General features: G+C 38.8%; 1 long non-coding RNA gene across 4 annotated transcripts in view; it reads left to right on the top strand.

The window, feature by feature from the left end:
- LOC126830657 (uncharacterized) overlaps window positions 1-27,871 on the top strand; it is a 77,916-nt gene that overhangs the window by 23,554 nt on the left and 26,491 nt on the right. For 2 of the 4 annotated variants that reach the window (XR_007683906.2, XR_007683909.2), the window contains one exon: window positions 178-264. The exons of the other annotated variants lie outside the window; for them this stretch is intronic. This is a non-coding gene — a long non-coding RNA (uncharacterized LOC126830657). The remainder of the gene's footprint in view (window positions 1-177; window positions 265-27,871) is intronic. 4 annotated transcript variants of the gene reach the window in all.

Raw genomic sequence — 27,871 nt, 5'->3', positions numbered from 1 at the left:
GACAGAAATTCAAACGGAGGTGGTATTTTGTTTTATATTAACGAAACTTTATTGTGCAAAAGAAGGCACGATTAAGAAATTATATGGGTAGAAATCAAATTCAAACATAGGATCATCTTAATATAGCAACAGCATATACACCACCGAATGCTAACTATGAATTTTTGTCTCGTTTAGATACATCAATTGATACAGCGTACCAAACTACTGACTCTATAATAATTTTAGGCGATTTAAACATCGATCTGATCACTACAAAAAACAGTAAGTTACAGGATTTATTGTTATCAAACTCGTTAAGAAATGTTGTTTTAACTCAAACAACAGTTACGTCCTCAACATCTACTTTTTTAGACTTCATTTTAACTCCACTAGACCTAAACGTTTGCTTAAATGAAACTATAGATTTTGATAAGCATATTTCTGATCATAAAGTAACTATTTATAACCAAGCGAATTACGATAAACTCAACAATCTTATACATGTATATATATGATTTAATTCACTCAATTTAGATGATGCCTGTGAATTATTTTACGATACTTTAAATCAGATTATCAATGAATGCATTCCCAAATAAACGCGTTACAATTCGACCCTCTGACAAACCGTGGTTTAATTCTGAAATACGAAAAGCGATTAGAAAACGTGATAGCTTACGAAGAATTTTTATTCAAACAAAAAAACTGAAGGATTTGAATGGGTACAAGAAACAAAGAAATAAATTTATAAAGTTAACAATTAAAAAAAACAATTAAAATCTAAATGTTATGATCAACTTGTTTAAACTATCACCGATCGAGTGATTTCTGGTACTCAATGAAAAACTTATTAGGGCAAAATGTTAACCAGCGGTTGCCAGGCAGGATACACCCACATTTTGCAACAGATGGATAGAGAACAAGCTAAAAACAAACGCGATTTTTTGTACAATCAGGGGCAAAAATCCAGAAAGTTATGGCCTGAAATTTGCAAATATCAAAAGGGGCTGAGATCTTTGGGATATAAAGATATGTTTTAAGTTTCATCAAAATCGGATAAAAATTGTGACCTCTAGAGGGTTCCATAACCTTCGTATTATACACTTCTGCACAATTTGCATACAAAGAGCGGCCATTTTGTCGGGCAGTTTCATTTCGATATTCCCGAAATACGACTTAATCTTCATTATGGTGGAATGGTAATGTATTTAAACGGTTTTTAAAATCGGAAAAAATTGTGACCTCTAGAGAATCTGCAAGCTAAAAATGCGATTTTTCGAACAATCAGGGGCCATAATCTAGGAAGTTAAGTTCGGGTATCCGCGTTTATCAAAAGGAACCAAGATCTTAGTGTGTAATGGTGATATATTCACACGGTTTTTTTTTAAATCGGATAAAAATTGTGACCTCTACAGGGACCACAAGCTGAAAACGTGGTTTTTTGTTCAATCAAGGGCCATAATTCAGGAAGTTACGATCCGATATCGACAGGAACCAATATCTTTGGGTTTTAAACATGTATTTCAAGTTTCATCGAAATCGGATCAAAAGTGTGACCTCTAGAGGGTCCACAACTTTGATATACCAGATGTTTACACTATTTGCGTACGAGGGGCGGTCATTTTGTCTGGCAATTTTCGTCCGATTTTCATGAAACTCAACCTCAGACGAAATTACGGTGTAACGGTGATATATTCGAACGTTATTTTAAATCGGATAATAATTGTGACCTCTAGAGGACCCACAAGCTAAAAACGCGATTTTTCGTAAAATCAGGGGCCATAATTCGGGAAGTTACGATTCGATATGCACGAAAATAGAAAGGAACCAAGATATTTGGGTTATAAACATGCATTTCAAATTTCATCAAAATCAGATGACAACCCTGATACACAATATTTTGACACCATTTGCAAACGAGGGGCGGCCATTTTGTCCGTCAGTTGCGGTCCGATTTTTACGAAATTCAAACTCTACCATCCTTAGGGTGTAACGGTGATATATTCAAACGTTTTTTTTAAATCGGATAAAAATTGTGACCTCTATGGGGTCCACAAGCTAAAAATGCGATTTTTCGTACAACCAGGGGCCATAATTCAGGAAGTTATGGTTCGATAAGCGCGAATATCGAAAGAAACCGAGATCTGTGGGTTATAAACCTATATTTCAAGTTTCGTTGAAATCGGATAACAATTGTGACCTGTAGAGTGTTCACAAACAATTGTGGACGGACGGACGGACGGACAGACGGACAGGGGCGACGACAATATACGTCCACATGAAAATGTGGGCGTATAAAAATGTTATACCGACTTTAATATCAAAAACAGATGGCAAAGTTGCATACACTGACTGCGAAAAGGCCGAATTACTAAATTCGTTTTTTTATATCCGTATCCAATAATGAATCACTAAGCAACTCATTAGAATTTCGTTCCAAAACAAACACTAGATTTATAATGCCCGAGATACAAAATTCTGAAATATACTTTTAAGCGAAAAACATTAGAAATTATTTCACATCGTTCATAAGATCCGTACTTGAATACGCTTGTGAATTGTGGGATTGTTGTAATGTAAAAATTCAACTGGAGGCAGCTAGAATTATTACAGGACTCCCGAAATACTCAAGTAAAGAATCTTTATATTATGAAACTGGCTTAGTTAATTTATCAGAACGTCGCAGGATAAGAAGACTGTCTCTTTTTCACAAAATTATATATAACAATTATCCACACTATCTTACAGATAAATTAAACGAGCTTTACACGGCAAAGCATAATTATAACCTACGTAACAATGCTGATATCCCCGTTCCTTTTTGCAAATCCACATTATATCAAAAGTCATTTATCCCCCAAACAGTAAAAGACTGGAACAACTTACACGAATCTATAAAAACAATTCCTGATATTAAAAACTTTAAATCTAAATTAAATAGTACCAACAATGACAATGTAGCGCCCAGTTTTTTTTTCAAACTGGTAACAGAAACGAAAATATTATACATACTAGAATGCGTCACCAGTGTAGTTCTTTAAATTCAGACCTCCATAAAATTAAATTGGTTAATAGCCCTAGGTGTAAATGTGGATATCCAAATGAAAACGCAAACCATTTTATTTTACAGTGAAACAAATTTAATAGTGAAAGAGCAAAATTATTTGAATCCCTGACCTTTTTACCTACGATTAATGTGCACACCCTATTGTGCGGAGACAGCAATTTACCCAACCATCAAAAATTGTTCGAAAAAGTGTGTTCATATATAAAAGCAACTAAACGCTTTAAATGTTGTTTGTAAGCTGTGTTCATTTTCACCCTGTACATTTCTGTTTGTTTGTTTATTTGTCTGTTATTTATTATGTATATTAGATCTATATTTGTTACATCTCACAATTCTTCAAGGAAACTGCACTATTCCTATTTATACAATTTCTGAATATGGAAAGGACGTTTGTAAGTTTTAATAACTTTTGTCCAATCCAATTGTATCAAGAATTATTTTTGTTGATGCAATAAATATGTTTAACAGTTGGTTGACTAACTGTAGTAGTACTGTGGAAGGTTTGGGGAAAAGTTCAGGAATGGCGGTTTGCTTCTGTTTTGCATATTGACATGTAACCGGGCGACTTAGAGACTGGGTAACCGGAAATGCGAGCTCAGAAAGGATAAAAGCAGTGGGTACAACTTGATCAATTTCATCGTCTGTATCAGTTGAACTCCTTGATAACAAATCTGCAAAGACTAATTCAGTTCCCTTTTTATAGAAGATTTGGAATGAATATTGGAATAGTTTGACAATTAACTTAGTGACACGTTGAGAACACGGTTCTTTCTTGGAATACAGAAGTTGAACTATTGCAGAGTGGTAAACATAGGCAGTAAACTGGAAATTTATGATGTTTATGAGAAGAACTAACATTTCCTACTCGGCAAAACTTATATGACGGAGGTAACTTCTTAGTATAATAACCCGATATGCGCTCCTTTACGATTTATGTAATGTACAATCCAGTAGCTGACCGAGATGTATCGCTATAGAGACTCAAATGACCGTTTGCAATAGGGCGGTAGAAAACATGTGGGTTAGTAAGAATATAGTTTACATCTTGAAAAGCCTTTTCATGTCCGTCGGTCCATGAAAATGTAGATCTCTTGGAAGAAATCTGATGCAGGGGCAGAAAGTATGAGACATAGTTGGCGGTTCCTATAAACCTACGAACTTCTTTATTAGTTAGGACGAACAAGATGTTAAATAGCCCGCCAACGGTTTGCCAATCGCGTTAGGGTAATAAGTCCTTCGTTATTAATCTTAATTAAATGACCCTTGTACACGACTTGATTTCTGAAGAACGAACATTTACGAGGGGGAATCTTCAGCCCATAATCAATAAGTGCTTGAAAGACAGCCTGTAAGTGATTACTGTGTGACTGGTCATCCTTACTAAATACAATGGTATCGTTGTAATGAGCAATACATTAGTGACGACTGGCAGGTACTTCAGAGAGAGTCGGATCAATTTCTGCTTGAAAAATAGCAGGGGATACAATTAAGCCTTAAGTAAAAATGGCGACCTCCGTGATAGGAAGATATACCCGTGTATTGCTGAACATTGTGGGAAATGGGCAGCTGATAACTGCGTGCGCTTATTTAAGTGACGAAAGTCAACTACAACACGTTTATCTGTAGTTCCCGTTATAGGGAAAATTAAAACGGGAGAGGTGTATGATTGGTGGCCCTCAAAGATGATACCCAATTTTACTAATTTATCATTTATCGGCATGATAACCTCTTTATTGGACTCAGTGGTACGACATGGGCGAATATAAAATGGACGAGTGTCATTAACATTGATTTCAACTTCAATGGTGGTGGTGATAAAGGTTTTAGTCTTTCTGGTGGAAAATCTGCCATGAGAGTTTCACAGGGAGACTGTCTGAGCTTTCTACAGATGGTACAAGATTTGACGATAGATTTGACTACTTGACGACCATGAGCTATCCAAAATTTACGACGAACTTCAGCTAAGGTTCTTTCTACACCAGCGTGTTTCGCTTTCTGATGAACTTCTAAGATGATCAATTTAGTGATGTGATGATCTCTTGGCAATAAGACTGGATGACGCTGATCGTAGGAAAGAGACGTATGACGTAAACGTCCCCCTACTCTGATGATTTGATTTTCAACATAGGGACATAAATCTCTCAAGTTGAACTATTCGCATCCAATAATCTTCAGATTTGTTTGTTTCCTTAGGCGTTAAAGGGCCGTTGAGGTAGTTGAAAAATTGACTTGATTCTGCGACTGAGTCTGACTGCTTAGACATTGACTGACAAAACTCTGGCGTAGTAGACTTTGATCGACGAGAATTGACCATTGATTTTAATTTACTAATGAATCTGTAGACATATGACGTTATTCTAAGTAATTTAGAATAGCTGGAATATTTGACTGGATCAATTATAGGTTGTATTGATGAAGACTTGAATACAGAGAATAAAGGTTTCACCTTTTTTAATTCGTTGTCATCTTCTATTGTTATTGACATATTTGACTGGACAGGCCATTCTGACTGTAGACATTTAAGAAACTCTGGACCTGATATCCATCTCTCTGTCATTCTGTCAATCGTGAGACCACGACTAAGATCATCCGCAGGATTAAGATCTGTGGGCAAATACTTGAACTGTGACAATTCCCACAGTGACTGGATTTCCGTGACTCTGACACCGACAAATGGTTTCACGTTGATAGACTGGAATTGTAGACTGACGTAAAGGTGATACTTTGGCCTTAGACGTTACGAGCTGGACTTCTCGACCATTAGACGTTGTCCATACTATATAAATCACGGCTCCAAATGCTTTCAAACTAGCATCACAGAACGTGTGCATTTCAGGTTTGACTGGTTTTAGGCATCTAGGATAAGACAAGTTGTTCAGACGAAAGATTTCATCAAACAAAATTGACCATAGTTGATTGAAGTCGCTAGAGAGATGATCATCCCACTGTAACTCCTTACGTCTCCAAATTTCCTGCATAGCCATGCGCATTTTAATGGTTATTGGAGAGGCTAATCTCAAAGGATCAAATAGACTTGACATTTTTGACAGGACGATCCTCTTAGTAAATACTGAGACGTTGACAACTTGACTGTGAACTTGAGTATATCCATGACAGGATTCTAGCCTAAGCCTAGTGCTTTAAGATCATCTTCCATATCCAGACTGACATCGTTGACTGACTGACTAGATTTGACTGAACTGGCTGAACAATACCATTCCTTAATTTTAAATTTTACGGTTTCTAAGAGTTTATCGAGATCATTCATTCTTTTGATGGCTTCATCTTGAATAAGATCATCCATATATCGGTCTCTTTGAAGAATTGCGACTGCCTCAGGATACTCGTTTTGATGGACCATGGCAATCTTGTTCATGACGTAAGAGGCCATATCAGGCGACGACTTATCTCCAAATGTGACCCTCAAGAGACGATAGATATCAGGATCTGTGGTTGTATCGATATTTCTCCATAAGAACCGATGAACATGGCTGTCTTCTTCCCTTAGACGAACTTGAAGAAACATTTTTGAGATATCTCCGACTATGGCTACTGGTTCTTCTCTGATTTCCATGGAAGTCCTATCTGATATCTGTCACCACTTTTCTGACATGTTGATTCGAAGATGTCCATTGCTTTCTGATCTTATCTGGAAATCTGTATCTTCGGACATTGACAATTGGCTGCACGAACTCCCATCGTTTCAAATTCATAGAACTTTTCCAAGCTTATTGACTCTTGGAACTGGCATATAGTGTTGACTGAACATTGTTTTTTATCGGAACCAATGACGTACTATCCTAGTAGAGAATGTTTGGCTAAAGGTTCATATGGTAGTCCTTGGCGATATTCTGAATCCGCATGTAGGTGTGTATACTGTACTCCAAGGATGAGATCTACAGGGCCTTCTTCCTGACTGAAGTTTATGTCTGTTAAATAATTAAAAGACTTGAGCCATTGCTTATCAAGTGCTGGGACATCCATTATGGTGTAATCAATCTCGTGTGCTTGAATGTTGAATTCCTCAACACCATTAAGTGCAGATACTTTAAAGTTTACCCGACGACTATACTTCTGAGAGAGTTGTCTCCCCCCAACGACAGAAATGTCAATAGATTCGATCTTCCCTTGGAGACCCAAGGCTTTGGCGAAGGCTTTTCTTATGACGGTTGTACCGGCACCGCTGTCTATTAATGCATTGCCATACACAGTTTTTCCATTAGGCGCTTTAAACCGGATTCGGAAGACTGGTAACATTGCACGTTTGTCTAACACACTGCTGACTGGAGTATCTGAGTGTAAGAGTTTGTGATGGTATCGTTGACAACCATTTTCATTACATCGTTGTTTGTTTCGGCACCTAAAGATATTGTGTCCTCTAGAAAGACAAGAGAAACATAAGTGTTCTGACGTGACATGTGTGAATTTGGCTTTATTGTCTACATTTCTGAACCTTTCACACTGTGACAGATAATGTTCCTTTTGACAAAAAGAACAATTCTTGGGTGACGATCTTTGACCATTTTGAGCATGACTGGGTGCTGCATTGACAGATCGCTTATAAGGTAAGTAGGCAGGCTTGTTGATGGCATTAGTTTTCTTGACATCACCAAAATCAAGATCGAATTCGTCTCTAACTTTGGATCTAAGAAATGTGTCTATGTGCGTGACTGACGGAGTTTCACCTGATGTTCTGATTAAAGCAACTTTAGTCTTTAGTTTTCCTGAGATTGCCACTGGCATTGATATCAGAAAAATAATTCAGCTGAGTTAGACTGGCGATAGCATTGATTACATCAACTGAAAGTTTTTTCGGGGCATTTTTCTCAGTTATCTTTTGACCATTGGTGAGCTTGGTTACGTATGCTCTAGCTATTCGACTAGGGGAACCATATTCAGCTTTCAAAGTATTTAAAGAAGTCGCGTACATACTTCCGGACGATCCCAAACCTGACAAAGTTTTGTTGACTCCCGCTGACAGATGACTCTTAAGTTGTCCCATCCTGACTTCATCTGTAAGATGTGGCTTATCATGTATGTGTGCTCTGAACCGTTGTATGAACTCCACATACTCAAGAGGAATACCGTCAAAGATATTGATTTTGAGAGCTGGAATATCGCGATTCGATTCCAATATAAGAAGAGCATCGGCTATTGAGATTTCTTCTTTTCTTTGACTATGGACAGTTTCTTCAAACTCTTTCAACTCATCCATCCAACTATCAAATAATTTTTTCGCCCTAGGTTTCGACTGATAAGACAACGTTTGTGTATTCTGTTGACTAGACTCTAATGTTGACGTGTGTTCATCTGGCTGCAAGTGCAATATTGACTTATGTTCGGCTGGCTGTATCGTGTTGGTGCGCTGAACTGACTGTGATGTAGGCGTATGTGGGACGGACTGCAATGTATGCGCAGGTTACTCTGCCTTTGACGTTTGCTCTGACTTTGACTTGGGTGTGGACGTTACACCCTGAATTGACTGATCACTTCTGGACAAGGTTTTATGTGTTCTGAGAGCAGATCTTCAATAGCATAAAAATCATTCGTGAGGTCTGCCTCCCACTGTTCTAATCTTCCTTTCTCGGATTCGTCACAATATTCTATAATTTCGCCATTAGCAAAGGAACATTTTTCATAGTCTTTCCTAATGACGACATATATTTAGACTTTAGACATGTAGACGTTTATTCATATGACGACATATCTTTAGACTTGTAGACGTTTATTCATATGACGACATATCTTTAGACTTGTAGACGTTTATTCACATGACGACGTATATTTAGACTTCAGAGACATTTCAGACGTTTATTCATATAGTCAATCATGTCAATCATATTGTATCATACACCATATATCGTTCATAGTCATAATTATGCCATTCATATATGCCATTCATATATACTCATATATCGTTCGTTCATTCTGAAAAGACAAAAGTTAAGGACAATAAGGACTAGAACTGATTGTGACAAGTTATGACATAAATGTCCCTTTAAAGGATTAGACTAAGACGAAATATGACAATTAATGTTCCTTTTAAGGCCTAGACAAGTGGCTGCATGACAGCTAACAAAAGCATGGATCTATGACAAATGTAAAACAAATAACAATGATAATAAACTTTGGTAAATACACAGAAAAGTCATTATTTCAGAAGCATTGAACATTAATCCCTAAAAGTCATTTCTGTATTTTGTAATAGTCTGAAATAACATCGAAATGTAAATAACCATTTCTAATAATGTCCTGGCAGGACGAACACACTGTATGGTCACTGAATAACACGCAATACAATTGATCTAGAATAGTACCTGGAGAGTGGATCTATCTCGCCCTTGCAATGACTAAAGCTAGTCAATTAATTTAAGACAACATTTTGACAATTAAAGACGGACTGAAAAGATTGTTGACAAAAATGGCGACATGACAGCTAGAAGCACGGAGAAAACCTCCTGGACGCTGATTGGTTGATAATGAGAGGCTCGAAATACAAATCGGGACTTAACTAAAAATAAGACACAAAATGAATGTAAACGAAATAAGATTTCCGATCTATTCAGAACACTTCTTAAGATGGGAATATTGTTCTGCACGTTGAAGAAAATCGGACGAATCACACACAAAACAGTACCCGTGTTGAAATAGAACAAAGGATTAGATTGTCTAAGGTGAAGAGTTTTACTACCAGGGTTTAATATGCGAACAACAGTTCTGTTGCGCAGTAAAGTAGCAAGTATAAACGATGAACATGTGTTATCTGATCTCGTCTGAAGAAGGCCCTCGCGATTCCTATATAGAGCTGGAGGAACATAACCATATAAGGCGACATAGCGTGTATGACCTGGCTTAATGTTAAAGTGGACTCTTTTAAGCTTACACCAAAATACTCAAAATGTAAGAAACCTCGTAATTCCGATAAGGTGTCCTGACCAAAAGTAAGATCAATACCCATTAAATTTGGGACACTATAAACCTTTAAACGAAACGAATGACCTTGAATACCGACTTGAATAAGCATGAAAGTTGAACAACTTAACATCTGGCCATTACCCATAAGAAATTGCAAACAGTTTGCTAACTTATGTACAGGTGAACATGACAAATAAGGAGAAGAATTGTAAAATGTGTGTTTTAGAGCACCACTATCAAAAAAATAAGGTCAGATTTCCTATCTATTAAACAACCCTTACAGCAATTAAATGGGCTTACTAAAGAATGACATCTGAGTCAATGTCCTTTGACTGAGTTGGGGTAATATTTGTTAAACATTATTATCAAATATTGCCCTATTGAAAAATCCTTGCGAGAGAGAGAGAGAGAGAGAGAGAGAGAGAGAGAGAGAGATGGGGTTTAACGTCCACTCGACACAAACTAGGTCATTTCGGGACTAAGATATGGTTTAATTTTATTTCAATAATTCACTTGCGCGAAGGGGTCTTTAGCAGTGGGAGGAAACCGGATGACCCAGAGAAAACCCACGAGGTTGGACAGGCGACCCTACTCCTTGTCACGTATAACCGGGGATTCGAAACCACGCCAGTTGACTCAATGACAGGCCTTATGATACAACACGCACGTGCTAACCATTCGACCCCCACCCCCACCCCCACCCCCCTGCGAGAGATATGTGTGCGTTGATCTGAGCGTTGCGGCCTAGATGATCCACCAGGTTGTCGAAAACCCTGTCTCTTAACAGCAAAAGGCTGCGACTGAAAATCTGATATATTTGCATCGTAACTAGTAGCGTTGAAAGAGTGTGAAAAATATCTGCGAGTACTTATCTTGCCGAGCCAAACTGGGTCTCCATATGTGACCCGGATTGAGGCAATAATCACAAAATATGTACTGTTATCTATAAACGACGACTGTGATTTGTTCAACCTAGAATTTGAGGGACTTTTAGGTCGTTGATCTCGGAGAGGTGATGTGTGTCTGCTGGAATCAGAATGTGTTGGGGTTCTCCTTTGAGGACTATGGGAATTCTGGAATTCTCAGACAAACTAACCTCTTGAGAAGTAGTATTTTGTGCACTTGTGTCATCAGAACTTGCCATAATAACAGCCTGTTTACAGTCAAAATAGATATAAATTGATGCCTACCTTGTGACAAATTATAACTTAACTGATTGGCTAATTTCTTGATTTTATCTAAAATGTCACTTGGGGACAATGAACAATTATATTGATTATTGGAATATTGGCTATACAATCCAAGTTTAGTCTTAGTTGAGGAATACTTCTCAATGAACTGGTCTTTCAAATTATCATAAGACTCAAATTCAATGTCCTCTATCCACAGAAAAGCGTTGTCATTGGGCAAATGCTCAAACAGATGTGATATGTGCTCTAATTCTTCATCACCAATGGCAATATCTTGATGGTTTAGGTAATCTTCAAAGCTAAGAATGTGGGCTCTTGCAGTATCCTTATCAATAACAGACCCATCAAACCAATCAATCATTTTATCCATTTTAGATAATAAGAAGGGAAATATCAGGCCAAAAAATAACATTTAAAGTTACGGTAAAAAAAAAGTATATACATAAACCATAAAACATTAACCTGAAAAGAAATTTTCATTAGTAGCATGCTTTGATTTCTAGAAGAAAACAGATATTACATTTCAATAAGTTGACAATATAATTTTGTACAAATTGACAAAAAAAAAATAAAAAAAAAATCACAAAATATTAATGAACAGTTCTGTAATTAAATTAATAGTTTTATAAAACACAGAATATCAAACTTGTTACAAACGCTAAAATGGATGAAAGTGTCACTGCACTCCTCTCTACACAGCATCTGTCACTGCACAAACTATCTCCAGTCAGGTTGAAAACTGCTAAAAGGAATTTCTGGAAGATTGAAAATGAATCAAATGTCACTGGACATAGCACGCATACAATGATTCTAAAACTGAAGCTGAAATTGTTCAGCGTGTGAATAAGATCTGGGCTCATCTACACAAAAGGTTGTAAGCTTTTTCATTCTTCATGTTAGCTTTAATGTTTATAAAAGTAGTGACAGGCTAAATTACGTCTAACTGATTCTAGGCAGTGTTCTTGTCTAGATCTAGGCTAAGTAGGCCGTTGTGTGAAATTTCTAGCTAGCTTGCTTCTGTTTCTCCGTCCCGACCATTTTCGGGTGAAAAAAAAACTACATCATCTATTTCTTCTAGTATTACTTTGTATTGTCACACAACTTTTCTTTTATCAATTCTTTGACGTTTGATAGAAAACGTAAATTAAATATTGGCTTACTTGTCAATGTGCAATGGTATTTGAATTTCGCGGTGACTCGCTTTAAACAGATCACGTGACATAATTGGCCAATCACACATACACGACGAAAAGTTCAACAGGTCATGTGGTGAAAGGTCACCTGCTCTTTGTTTACGTTTTGTTATTAACGGTACATGGCGGAAGGATAGCTAAAGTAAAACTGCATAGCTCGAGTACATTTTGTTAAAACACTGAGCTAAAACCGTTCACTGCGACAAGCTGGGAAAAATTTAAGGTATGTGCTAACCAGTGGATCAAATTAGATGGAAATGTGCCGGAGACAAATGCCGATTTGCTGGACAAAGCTGAATCAGAACTCCAGTCAGGAATGTGCAGACAAAACTCTCACTGGACTGGGGTATAATGGTAGAGGCTACTACTAGGCCTACTCATCACATTCCACGTTACCAAACTGTGTATGAAACATTATCACGATTCCTAAATTGTTGAAGAAAGTGATGTTTAGAAACAAGCCAAAAAAAAAAAAAAAAAAAAAAATAAGAGAAAGAGAATAAAATAATAGATCTGGTTAATTTGTTTAAGGGGATCGGATCATATCTTAACATTTTCCCCATTTTCTTGCAAATGCAAGCTGATGAAGATATTCTCCCAAATGCCTGACAACCCACACCAAGGACTACTCCGCCCAAGACCACTCAGACCAATAGAGAGGTCCACTCAGTCAAAGACAGAAGACCACTATGGTTAAGACTGTGTCATCATTATTGAGGTGAAATACAATGTGCAGTACTCATACCCAACAAGTTGTTATGGAGAGAGAGAAATGGGATTTAACCTCCACTCGACACAAACTAGGTCATTTTGGGACTAACATATGGTTTAATTTTTTTATTTCAATAATTCGCTTGCGCGTAGAGGTCTTTAACAGTGGGAGGAAAGGGGAGGACCCAGAGAAAACCCACGAGGTTGGACAGGCGACCCTACTCCTTGTCACGTACAACCGGGGATTCGAAACCACGCCTGTTGACTCAATGACAGGCTTTATGATACAGTGCGCACGTGCTAACAATTCGGCCATCCAACCCCCATGTTATGGAGAAAATTAGAACCGAAATAGATGAGTTGGTACAAGTGCACTTACTTTTTTTGAAAAAAATATGTATGAAGAATTATTTCTGCCTTTGCATCACCAGTCAAAAAGGGGGCATATTCTGGCGCATTCCTCCCAGGTTGCCTGACTGTAGCTCTGTAAATTTAAACCCCTCTTGTTAAACTCTATTGAAAAAATGACAGGGTTAGGGTGACTAGAGATCAAGCACCAAACAAAATTTTCAATGTGAATGTAAATCAAGCTGCATTACACTTTTACAGATAGATCAGTAATAGATGTACTTGTTACGAGTGAAAACTTTCTTGTATGGTTTTGTGTATATTGTTCGAATATAAAAGTGACAGCCAAACATATGCTGACAGTGACATTGATTTTAATAGTGATGATGATATTGATGAAATTATGTGAGTAGGCCTACACCTGTATACATGTATTTTTGTAAGCGTTTTTCTAATATTACATATTTTAAATATGTTTTACTTAAATGTACTGTACATGTCAATAAATTTTCATATTATATTTTGTCACTTTATGCTTACTATATGTTTTTATTTTACTTTTTTATTCTAATTCATTTCCGACGGTTTCCCCTTGTCAGTGGTGCAGGCGGAGGGCTGACAAGGCACAAGGACAGCAGTCTAGTCGAGGTCCTGTGTATACATTGGTGTGCACGTAAAAAGATCCCTTGGCAGTTGTAATTTGATATAAACGTAGACCATAGTGCTGTGCCCAGGCAAAATTTGCTTTATAGCACACTGTATGGCGTATATGCCCATCTTCATTAGACCATTTCATTTCTAATTCATTTTACTAGAACCATTTTACTTAGGTAATTACTGTTTGCTTTTCTCTTATATGTACTTTTATTTACTGGTTGGTATATATCTTTCAATTTTGTACAGTGTATATGGGCACAAGACCTGATCTCTGTGTAAATACATGTATTCTGTGAATATAAGAACCTGAACAGCACATTAGAAACCGTTCTCCAGTATTAATACACTTTAAAAAATGATGATGTTATTATTATTATTATTATATACATTTTTCATTAATACTAGTTGTGTATGGTATTGTTGTGTACGAGGAAATTTATATAATTGCATTTGTTTATTTTTTTTAATTTCTTTCTTTAAATAAATGTAATCTTATACTCTCTTATAGGGGGTTGTGTAGCCGAATGGGTAGCATATCATAAGGTCTGTCATTGATTCCACGGTTGTACTTGACAAGGAGAAGGGTGGCCTGTCCAACCTCATGGGTTTTCTCCGGGTCCTCCGGTTTCCTCCCACTGCTAAAGACCACAACACGCAAGCGAATTATTGGAATAAAATTGAACCAAAATTACCTAGTTTGTGTCGAGTGGAAGTTAAACCCCATTTCTCTCTCTCTATACTCTTATAATAAGTCTATTGTTTTCTCGTTTTAAAAAATAGTAAAATTGATGAAGGTGAATTATTATTAATTGTATCGATCAGATCACATGGTATTATTATTTTTGTTTTTTCTTAGCATTATATATAATTATAAGACCGAACCAGTATTTCAAGCATGCCAAACTCGTTTTCATCTGTATTAAGTATATATTTCTCTTGGATATTGTTTCACTGAAATAGTTTTGAAGAAATACTTGTTTCCAGAAAATAAAAGATTCATTCAATCATTGGTGCTATTTCCTAATTATTGGCCATATTTATGCCACAGATCAGGGGTAAGTCGTCTTTACCGTGTCAATGCAACATTTAACAGGTGATATTATCCAGTAATCCCGGCATATTTGCAGAGAAATTCTCTCAGACAAATGTAAACAATCCAACGTGTTCCGTCTCATAAAAGGTATTCACTGGTCTATTTATGGCTATTGACCCTTGACCTATGACGATCTTTGCTTTTATGGTTTCTGATTGGCTTAGAATTTGATTTTTTCACCCGATTATGGCTACACTTGACAAATATAGTTTGAGACGTAATTCGAGTGCAAGACGTATTGTGCAATGCATCGGAACAGAAAAGTATGCGACAGTGACGGCCTACTGGTTAAATTATGTAACAAAGCGTCAGATTTTCACCCGGAATTTGCTGGGACGAGATGAAATGATTTTCGGGGCTAAATCACAGCCTAAAGTGAATGAAGTGGAACACAACAAACAAACAAACAAGTCACAGACTAGGCCTAGGAGTAATTAGGATACAGCACCAAGATTTCACAATGAAACTGATAAAACTCTTCTTGAACAAAGTTGTCATATACTGAACTCGACTGGGAGTTAATAGCTTGTTTATTCTCAGCATGACATTTTACAATCATAGCACATGGTCGCCATGTAGATACCATATGCATGCGCAGTGCGGGAGCGTTGAATTACTTCCGCTTGAGGGAGCATTAATTTAGCTATCAGGTTACCCTGACTTACGACGTTATCTCAATACATTACATTTCTCACCTTTTAAGATATGAAATTTAAGATGAAATAAAAGATGTAACTTTTACGTGAAAATTACAAAATTAAGGTTTATGATCCAACACATTTAGAGTCTCTTGTTTTGATGAACACTTTCTTAACTGTAACTAGAACTTTTAAAACTTCAAAACTTTAAACTTTAAGAGTCCATGAAATAGGAACTTTCAGATAAATGTTCTGACAAATTATACGTCAAGGCGCACAGAAACTCGGGTCGCTCGGCTAGAGCGCCGCAGTGTCTCTGGTTGGTTTGGTGACTGCACACTCTTCGTCAAAGTTTCATCACGAGATGTTTGCACGTCATCTCGAGTTTTTTGCACGTCGTCCTGAGGTGTCTGCAAGTTGGTCGGAGGAGACTGTGTGTTGTTCTGCAGTACTGGAGTTACTATCTCTGGAATCACAGTCAGTTTGTGCTCTGGCACTTCGAAGCGTTGTTTCATGTGGTCCATGTGACGTCGTACTTTACGTCCGTCAGCAAGATGGATGTCACAGATAGAACTGGCTATTTTCAGTACAGTTTCCGGAATCCATCTTTGACCACTTCCAAAGTTAGTGACATAGACTTGATCACCAACTTCGACTGTCTTGGCGTGTGCATGAGCATCTTTGTAGGCCTTTTGTCGTGCGACTTTTCTAGCCTCGTCGGGATAGACTAAGTCGAGACTGGTTCTCATCCTTCTGCCCATCATCAGCTCAGCTGGAGATTTTCCTGTGACGGAGTGAGGTGGAGTGCGGTACCTGAACAGGAATCGGGTTACCTTCGATTCTACTGTACCGCCTTCCATTTCCTCGATTCCTTCTTTCAGGGTCTGTACAGATCTTTCTACTACACCGTTAGATCCAGGGTGGTAGGGAGGAGTGAATATGTGTTCAATCCCATTTTTGCACATAAACTTTTGGAATTCCGCACTGGCAAAGCATGTACCATTGTCTGATACGACAGTCTTTGGTACTCCAAAGATGGAGAAGCTTTCTTGCAGTTTCAGTATCGTAGTTTCAGATGTAGCGGAGGTTGTCACGTGTACGTCAATCCACTTGGAATATGCATCCACAATGACGAGATACATTTTTCCCATCAGAGGACCGGCATAATCAATGTGCACTCGTTGCCATGGACCACTGGGGTACTCCCATGGATGAATGTTCTTGGTCCATGCCTGGCCACCATACATAGTGGCGTGAGAACATTTTCATCTTCACCATGCCTGGATGTCCTTCGTGTAACAGTTCCAGTATTTGTGCGCGGCCCTGTTCCGGCACAACTACACGTGGTCCCCACAGTATCACACCGACGTGTGAACTCAGTTCATTTCGTCTAAAGAATGGTTTCAGGGACTCATCGCTTACTGATGACGGCCATCCGCTGTTGATGAATCGTCTCACCCGTGACAGTAGTGGGTCGTGGTTTGTCCATGTTTCTATGCCTGTTGCGGTCACTGGTGTTGAGTCCAAGAATTCCAGTAGAAACAGCGTTTCGGAAGGAGTGGGTACAGTAGGAGGTGTGGTATCCAGTGGCAACCTACTCATTGTATTTGCATGTCCAAGGTCTTTCCCTGGTGTGTAGACAAAAGAGTAGCTGTAGGCAGACAGGGTTATAGCCCATCTCTGTTTGCGTGGAGAAGACATAGCTGAAATGCCTTTCCTTTCTCCAAATAGGTATTGGAGTGGCTTGTGATCGTTCGAGATCAAGAAGTGTCATCCATAGAGGTACTGGTGGAATCGTTTAATTCCAAATATGACGGAGAGTCCCTCCTTTTCGATCTGCGAGTACCCTTTCTCTGCCTGGTTTAGTGTTCTCGACGCAAATGATATGGGACGCTGGGACCAGTCCGGCATCTTGTGAGAGAGGACTGCACCCGTATTGCGATGCATCAGTTGCCAGAACTACTTCTTTTTCACAGTCGAAGTGGACTAGAATTTGTGCTGAGTGAAGTAGTCTCTTTGCTTCTGTGAATGCGTCATTCTGTTTGGCACCCCAATGCCACTTGGTGTCTTTCTTCAGAAGGTAGTGTAGAGGAGCTAGGAGACGGTAGAGAGGTTTTGCAGGAACTTTCCGTAGTAGTTCAAGAGGCCAAGGAATGACTTGAGTTCAGTAACATTGGTAATAGCTGGTGCGTTCACGGTGGCTTCTACTTTCTCTGACACTGGGTGTAGACCCTCGGCACTGATTCGGTGTCCCAAGTACACGACGTCTGGTGACTTGAACACACATTTTTCTCTCTTGATTCGAACACCTGCTGTCAAAAGTGTCTCCAGCACAGTGTTGAGGTTTTCCATGTGTTTGGTATCATTCTGTCCAGAGATGATAATATCGTCCTGATAACCACCCGTCATTGGAATGTTCTGTAAGTGATTGTCGATACAACGTTGGAATATCCCGGGTGAGGATGAAATCCCGAACGGCAATCTGTTGAACCTGAATAACCCTCTATGGGTGTTGATTGTCGTGTAGTCCTTCGACTTTTCATCTAGAGGAAGTTGAAGGAAGGCGCCACGGAGGTCTATCTTCGTGAATGATTTACCTCCTGAAAGCTTGGCATACAGATCTTCAATCCTTGGGATTGGGTAGGGATCTGGCTTGCACGCTTGATTCACTGTAACCTTGTAGTCTCCGCAGAGTCGAACTGTTTTGTCGGACTTGACGACAGGAACTATGGGAGTTGCCCAATCAGAGTGTTGTACTGGCTCTATTACCCCTTCTTCAAGGAGTCTGTCAAGTTCTTCATCCAGCTTTTCCTTCATGGCGTAAGGAAGTGGTCGTGCTTTCAGGAACACTGGCTTCGCTTCAGGTGGAATGTAGATTTTTTTCAACCATGCCCTTGATTTCACCTTGTTCTTCGAAGATGTGGGAATATTTCTGGGGTACATCATCAATGTTCTGAGGAGATGATAAAGTGTTCAGTTCATCGAAGCGCGTCACGTTGAACAATCGTATCCAATTTCTTCCGAATAGACTTGGTCTCTCTTCTTTCGCTACAACGATTAGTGATGTAGCTGTTTGGTTCTGAAAGGTGATGTTAACCTCTGCACATCCAATCAGGTCGACAATGTTTCCTGTATATACACGTAGAAGCAGTGAACTCTCTTTGAGAGGAGGAGCATGTCCTGACTTCCATATGTTCTTGAATGTATTCAGACTCATAATGGAGATACTTGCGCCGGTGTCAAACTGCATCGTTACAGGCTGACCGTTGATGATCACTGTAATCATGATAGGTTCAGTTGTTGGTTCAGTTATGGTGAACATTTCTTTTTCTTCTTCTGTGTCACTTATGTCTGACTGATCAACATTTTCCAGAAGATTTGCTTGGTGGCGTTGTGAACATTTACGTTTAAAACAAGCACGTTTGATGTGCCCCTTGATATGACAGAAGCTGCACTCAACATCGACATATTTGCACTGATCTGGGTTATGTGAGTTGTCCCCACATCTGTAACACTTGCGTCCTGTCCCCTTATCGTATGAAGGCTGAGGTCTGTCATTTCTATTAAACTTTTGGTGACTACTGTAGCTGTCTTTTGGTTTTGAATACTGTTTCTTCTTTACAAAGTAAATGTCAGCAGAAAATGTGTGTTTCTTTCCAGTAGGATTCTGAATGTCAACAATGTTTCTAGCTGCCATTTCCATACCCTGAGCAATTTCAAAAGCACGTTTATAGTCTAGTTTTGCTTCAGACAAAAGTCTCTTCTGAATTGCATCATTTGCAACACCACAAACTATTCTGTCTCTCAACATTTTCTCTAATTCTGCCCCATAATCACAGTGTTCAGCTAAACGACGTAGTTCTGCCACATATTCAGAGATAGACTGACCCGGTTGACGGAAACATGTGTTAAATTTGTACCCTTGTACAATAGCAGACGGTCGGGGATGATGATGTGTTTGAACAACTTCCTCAAAAGATTTATCCTTTGGTTTGGCGGGAGAAATTAAATTCCTTACGAGTCCATGTGTCTTTGGCCCCACACAGCTAATGGGAATTGACCGTTTGATAGCAGCGTCTTCAATTTCATTTGCCGTAAAGTGTGCTTCAAGCCGCTCGGTGTAACACGTCCAAGTTTCAACAGCTGGGTTGAATTCCCCAAATTTACTACTGTCAGACATCGTAGAGATGTAGGAGGTTTATCCTCGTCGCCAATTATGTCATATACTGAACTAGATAGCTTGTTTATTCTCAGCATGACATTTTACAATCATAGCACATGGTCGCCATGTAGATACTATATGCATGAGCTTGAGGGAGCATTAATTTAGCTATCAGGTTACTCTGACTTACGACGTTATCTCAATACATTACAAAAGTGAAACTGCAACCACAAATAGGCAAAATTGTCTTTTCACACAATGACAATGCGACTGATCACCGATGAGCAGCTTAAAGAGTCAAAGCTGGCCTTTACTTTGCAAAGTCAGGTGAGTGTGGCCGGCTCAAAACTAAAATCAAATCAAATTCAATCTTCATAAATTTCATGACATCCACTCAAAATCACTGGCTATAAAGTTAATTCAGGGACAGATCTGGCATCTCCACCATGTAATGTGGGTTTATTCCCACAGGGGATGTCTCTATTTCTCAATATTTATCCGATTCAATAATGAAAACACCATTAAAAGATTCAATAATGAAAACACCATTAAAAGATGCACATGATTGTTTCATCACTGGGCAGATCACTGATAGCTAGATCGGAGACGGTTCTGCACATATGACGTCATATGTGGACTGTGCGTTAGGTTTTGGGGGAGAGGTCAAGTCTCCACATAAGCACTGACCTTGGATGATTTACATTTGGTTCGTGATATTTCCTAGTATTATTTTAAAAAAATGCATACAATACATTAGATTAATATACAAAGTTGGTTTCGCTGTTTTTTGGTGTTGGTGGCGCGGATGGTCTTCCTTCGGTGCCGCTTGTTGTATTCTTGTATTTTGGTTTCTGAAGAAAAAAGAATAAATTTTCCTACTAAGGATTGGATTTTCTAAAAATGAGGTTTTTTCACTATCCCGGGGTTAGGGCTATGGATGCTTATAACTATTTGATTTTATTTACTAAGGGTTAGGGCTAGGGTTTGATAAATTCTTTGCTTAGGGTTAGGGTGAGGGCTGGCGTTATTTAGTCTAATTTACTGTGCACTAGGATGTCGTTCAGATTTTTATTTTTAGAATATGCAATTATGAGTTTCTGTGTGAAGATTTTCGGATGATTTTCTTGGAGATCAGTATAGTGTTTTCTGATGATTTTGGATGCACTTGCTACTGCTGCGCTAAATGGAACTACAAAAGGGGCTATTGCGCTAGCCGTATGAATATTCAAACCTAGAGGGGCTGTTGTTTTCAATTTGTCAATCCAGAATTTTTCTCTTGTTAGCCTAAACGTTTTAATTTCTTCCGTAGTTTCAAAGTCACTCTTAGTCTTTTCTATTGGTGTGACAATGAGATCAGAAATGTCATGATTTCGTTGGTTGAAATCAATTCTTTCCCTAAGTGCATTTTGAGTCTCCCCTACGTATTGTTTGTCACATTGTCTGCATGAAATTAGATAAATTATGTTTAAACTACTGCATGGAAGTTGGTCTAATATTGGGAATTGTTTGCCAGATGTTTTGTTATGGAAATCGTCGGGTAATGTTTAAGATTTTGCATGTTTGACATCTTGGGTGGCCACAAGTTTTGGTTTTAACTGCTGATTGCATATTATTTATTTCTTTGGTGGCAAGTTCAGCTAGGGTGTTGTGTTTTATACGTCGGAGATAGCGTTTGGAGTATCCCCTTTTTCTTAGTTTGCTAAATACCAGCGTACATGCTGACTCAAAGTCGGTCTTCCGAGTACATATCCTATGAAAATGGAGAATCTGAAATTTAATGATGCCAGAGAAGGTGTGTTTGTGGTGAAAGGAGCTCTTGAACAATAGTTGATGTGTATCGGTTTCTTTGAAAAATACCTTAGTTTCCAGTTGGCCTGTGTTTTTTGGTGTTGTTACTTTTAAAGACGGTGGTGGCAAGGAAATCTATGCTGTTATGACTTACAGTTGTGGTTAATTTGACAGATTGATTATGATTGTTCAGAATGTTGAAAACGTCCAAAATTCGTCTAGTGTGTACGTCCAGACTATGACAACGTCATCTTGAAAGCGTCCATAGAAATCTGGTTTTACTGGTCAGAGCGGTAGAACTTCCCTTTCCCACTCCGCCATGAAGAGATTTGCATAACTCGGGGTAAATCGTTTTCCCATGTTTGATTTTGTGAATAAAATCGTTAGGGGTAATAAGGAATGGTCTATTTATTGTGATACGTTGTATGATTCGCTGCCGCAGTCTGATATTATTGGGCGTCCCTTCGGTAATTTATTAGGAATAAACCATTCCGTTTCTGGATTTTTATGCATTTTTGGTAGCGTATAGAAATGTCGTTGTCGACAGTCAGATTTAGCGGATAGATAATCATGTTGTGTTGCTGTTATGTATTCCTTGTCTTGCTATTCATGTAGGATGTTTATTAAGGTTGCGGTGTCCTTAAAGATGGGTTGGTCTAATTTAGTGTAATGTTTAGGATTATTCAATTGTTTTTCTGCCTCAGAGATATAGTCTGTGTGATTCATTATGACACAACACAAGCCTTTGTCGCTTTTCTTAATTATTATATTTTTGTCTTTTTGGAGGGTGTTTAATGCTGTTTTAGTTGTTTAGTTGCTCGGTTGAGATTTGGCTTTTGTGATTGTGGTTGAAGGGGTGATATTTCTGTGTTCATTTCGCCGAAAGTTTTTAGGATGGCTGGTGATAATGACTTTTTAGGTGGTTTCCACGTGGATTTTTCTGTGAATAAGTTTTTGCCTCTGCCAGGTTTGCCTGGGTGATAGTATCTATGGATGTTACTGTGGGGGTTGCCTCAGAGATATAGTCTGTGCGATTCTTTATGACACAACACGAGCCTTTGTCGCTTTTCTTAATTATTATATTTTTGTCTTTTTTGAGGGTGTTTAATTTTGTTTTAGTTGCTCGGTTGAGATTTGGCTTTTGTGATTGTGGTTAAGGGGTGATATTTCTGTGTACATTTCGGTGGTTTCCATGTGGATTTTTCTGTGAATAAGTTTTTACCCTGCCAGGTTTGCCTGGGTGATAGTGTCTATGGATGTTACTGTGGGGGTTGCCTCAGAGATATAGTTTGTGCGATTCATTATGACACAACACGAGTCTTTGTCGCTTTTCTTAATTATTATATTTTTGTCTTTTTTGAGGGTGTTTAATGCTGTTTTAGTTGCTCGGTTGAGATTTGGCTTTTGTGATTGTGGTTGAAGGGGTGATATTTCTGTGTTCATTTCGCCGAAAGTTTTTAGGATGGCTGGTGATAATGACTTTTTAGGTGGTTTCCATCTGGATTTTTCTGTGAATAAGGTTTGCCTGGGTGATAGTGTCTATGGATGTTACTGTGGGGGTTGGGATGAATTTAAGTCTATCGCTCAAATTGACAACTGTCTGTGCTCACTCCTTTTCCCTAATCCTAGTTTAAATTCCTCATCCAGCAGTTGATGATCTCTCTGGCCGTGTCTGGGCTCCAGTGGATGGCGTCGTTATCTTTCAGTTCTATTTTGCCATTGAAGGTTGGTAATGTGGTGGGGTTTGGTGAAGGTGCAGTGGAGATCAATTGGTTGTAGCTGGTGATGTTTTGGTAGGCGATCGGATTTTCTTGTCGGAGTCGGGAAAAGTGGGGATCTGTGTGGTGAAGAGCTTGGTTGTTGGGAAAGCTGCCCTGATCACCTTGAGTAGATCTACTCATCTGCTCGTGTATCCTTGGTCCACTTTCCTCCCTGTTGTTGAGCCCCATGTAGTTCTGGGGGATCTGTTTGATGTGGCTATCTTGGCTCCAGAATAGCTATGGATCTCCCAGTCCCCGTGAAAGGATACAATCCTAGCCGGGTTTAATGATCCAATAACCAGGGTCTTTGAAATGACGGGTGGTAGGTACCATAAATCCTTCTCGTCTTTACCTTTGTAGCGGACCACATATTAACTGTTTATGTAAGACTTAAAACTATATAACATTAGTATCGCCTTTTTCTTTCTGTAAGAGACAGAAATACATAATTTTGCTAGCACTATGGAAGGTCGCATTACATCATGTGTTCTCCATGATTTTCATGTAACTCATGCTGCACGTGCTGTTCACCGGGACCAGCCCTATAAAATGCACCCCCATACCTGGTTGAATCATTCACACTACAACGGCAGCAGCATGCCACGGCTCACTACATCTCGGAGGAACCAGACGCTTGGAAGACTCGACACTGACCACACTGCCTACGCCGTTGCCAATCACTTCCAGGTCACTGTTCGGACCATCTATTGGCTTCAGCAACGCTTTCGGGCCCCCAACACCACGGAGGAGACTTAATAACGTGATACCGAGACCAAACACAGCCAATGGATTGCGCCAGGTTTTCCTGAGAGTGTGGTTCCAGGTGCCAATGGCGTTTATCTCCATGTACAGACGCTGCGCTGCTATTATTGACACTCGCGGTGGACACACCAGATACTGATGTATAGACTGTGTACAGACTCTAAACCTTCTCGTAATGTCTTGGAATTGTGATGTATTAATCACTAATGTGTCAACATAATGTTCACAAAAAATTGCTTTGATCCATTTAGTAAGTCGTTTTCTGGAATGATTTGATAAATCGTACTTTTGGGGGGTTTTTGTTGTTGCTTTTTTTTGCGGTTTAGTAAATGTTGATTAATTATTGGTTTTCTCAAATAGTAAGTGCAGGAGGACCGCACAACACGGAAAATAAAACCGACAAGATAAACCTGCGGACAAGACAAACTACAGACATTGCAAAAAATAATCAACAAATATCAAATCAAGTGAATGGATTCGGGAGCTTACGGAAGTAAAATGAAAATGAAATGGAGTTTAACGTCCTACTGTTCTGCTCCTACAGGGCTAATGAAGACTGGCAGTGTGCTATGAGGGAATTTTTAATTCCAACTATCAAGGGTTCTTTTACGTGCATTCCAATGTGTACACGAGACCTCGTTTTTTCGTCCTATCCGGAAGACTATACGCTGTGCCCTGCCAGGCCTGACTATGGGAAACCACGCCGGAAAAATCCCGATGAACTGTCTCGGCCAACGCAGGAAACGAATACGGAACATTCTGGTTAGCGAGCCAGCATCGTACCCACTGAGCCACCTTGGCTCCCTTATTATTTTTATATTACTCAAGTAATCTAGAAATACAGCAATAGAGCAAAGGCTAGCTACCATTCTTAAATGGATGTGATATTAGGGAGAAAGAGAAATGGGGTAATTTCGGGACTAACATATGGTTTAATTGTATTTCAATAACTCACGTAAGGGTTGGGGAAAACCGGAGGAGCTGGAGAAAACCCACCAGATTGGACAGGTGACCCTACCGATTGTCACGTACAATATGAGAATCAAAACCACGTCACTTGATTCAATGACAGACCTTATGGTCAACAACGCACGCATTAAGACCGATTTATACTCCGCTAAGCGAAGCCGCGAAGCGAAGCTTTACTCGCTAAGCTAAGCTAGGCTAAGCGAAGTGAAAAAAAATTAAAAGCTGCAGATTGTATGGAGCAAAGCTAAGCGACGCTGGTCTTGTGATCACGTGATCGCAACAGCAGAGGTCTTGTAGTTAATCGGCTGCGATGTTTTAAGCGAAGCGAAGAAGTTGAACTTCGCTCGAAAATTGATCTGCGAAGACGTTGCGATGCTAAAACTTCGCCATAAAAGTATGCTAAGAAAATTTCCCCCTTCGCGGAGTATAAATCGGCCTTTAAAACAGATGTTCCGAAATAGTTGGCATAGTCTGTCTCGTTCACTACAGCCGTTAATACTTTTAGATAACTGGACCGATAGTTTATACCGGGATTTTAGAAGCTGAAACTCCTTAGTAGAACATAATAATGGAGCCAAGACCACCATCATCAGACGGGCATTCGCCGCATTTTCTTCTCTCGAAAGAAAGATTAAATTATACCAAATCCAAAACAGTGTTATTATTATTAAGCTTTCATATTACATATGAAAGCTTATTGTTTCTGTTAAGATTATTATTAAGCTTTCATATTACATATGAAAGCTTATTGTTTCTGTTAAGATTATTATTGTTATTTAAGCTTTCATATTACATATGAAAGCTTATTGTTTCTGTTAAGATTATTATTGTTATTTTTTTTTTGTGTTTTGTCCACAAATCGGATTTCTCAGAATCTAACCATAGGATCGTTCTGAAACTTTTACCTATCCCCCCAAAAATGGGTGGTGGCTGTTGATTAAATATATTTTCAAAACGTTTTACGAATCCGAAATCACCGAATTTTACGAAGGAATGCATTTGACCTACAATGCTGTAACTCTGTGACTATTTGATCTATTTTACTAATTCTTTTTTCTTTGAGTATCTTGAAACATTTACTTCAAATCTGCAATTTCGGATTTTGGCATTTCGAAAATTCGTCGCTGTCATTTCGAACCGGAAGTTATTACCAATTTGACAACTTCTTTAATAGTTGTGCGATTTTCGTGAAATTTAGAATGTTAGTAGATCTTGCCAATGCGACTTCAATGATGTCCTTGGAAATTTTCTAAATTATCTCCCCTTGGTGAAATTAAGGATCAAAGTTTTAAAAAAAATCGTCGAAATATAGGTCAGAATGACCTAAAAAAAAAATTCGATACTAGACAAGTAATTACTGATTCGTACACAAAATATGGAGTTTGTCGATCGAACCGGAAGTGCCACCATCTTTAAACGTGAAAAATCAAAAAGGCTTTTTTTGCTATTTTACTTACAGACTCGGGCGTCATATTTTCGGAATCCTGGAAGGAATACCTAAAAATCTATCGGATCAGAATTTTGATTTCGGTCACGTGATGGTCACCATTTTGAATTGAAAATGAAAAATAGAAGCAATTTGAAGGGCCGGGACTTTGGAACACAAGAACTCTCCTTCCAATTAAGCTAGAATGTTCAAACTTGGTGTAGGCGTTCACTAGGTCAATGTCATGATTGAGTTCAAAGATGAGCATTTTTTGCCTAGGGTAAGCAGAGATAAGCAAGCTGATTTGTTGATTCTTTAGGGCACGATGACATTGGTTATAATGAATGGAGGGCGATGAAACTCTTGTCAATCGAGAGGCTAATAGCTGGCCTGTTGTGTGAAATCATTGTATCATTTTTTATTCGAATTTCTCCTTTGATGTTTTCCGTGCCGACAAGGTTGTTTTCGAGTTAAGCTGGATTTGACTTCGCGCATGCGCTACGCTGGAACCAAAGGTACCATGAGTACTAAATTCCGGCGAGCAACTGTTCACGTTGGTACCTAGGTACCCTGAAAATTTCAAGGTGATACCTGCATTCGTTCATGTCGTTTGTTCTTGTCACCTGCCTTTCGTCGTTTTTTTTTTAAGTCAATTTACGGCTTCCATGAGGGGAAAAAAGTGGAATTTCGCCGTGACACCGGCACCGATTGTCCGAAAACCATGAAATTTGGACACAATACGTCCATTACCACCCCGGACTCTGTGCCTTACCCCCATTTTGATCCCATTAAAAAAAAAGAGTTTTAGCAAAAAAACGATTTTCGGAATTTAATATTGGTTTTAACCCTGTACCCAGACAAGATATAGATATTATTATAATCCCTATGAAATATTTTAATTATTTACTGCTATAATATGAATTATCACTTATTCCCCGTTAAATAAATATCGGTCACCGGGTGCAGCTGTACAACTTCAAGGACCCTGGCTTCAAGTCAATTTACGGCTTCCATGAGGGGAAAAAAGTGGAATTTCGCCGTGACACCGGCACCGATTGTCCGAAAACCATGAAATTTGGACACAATACGCCCATTACCACCCCGGACTCTGTGCCTTACTCCCATTTTGATCCGATTAAAAAAAAAAAAGTTTTAGCAAAAAAACGATTTTCGGAATTTAATATTGGTTTTAATTAATTTTGAAATTGCA

Source organism: Patella vulgata, chromosome 1 (assembly GCF_932274485.2).
Source record: "Patella vulgata chromosome 1, xgPatVulg1.2, whole genome shotgun sequence".
Taxonomy (NCBI): domain Eukaryota; kingdom Metazoa; phylum Mollusca; class Gastropoda; family Patellidae; genus Patella; species Patella vulgata.
Note: the sequence above shows the minus strand (reverse complement) of the source record. Positions and strands in the feature narration are given on the sequence as shown.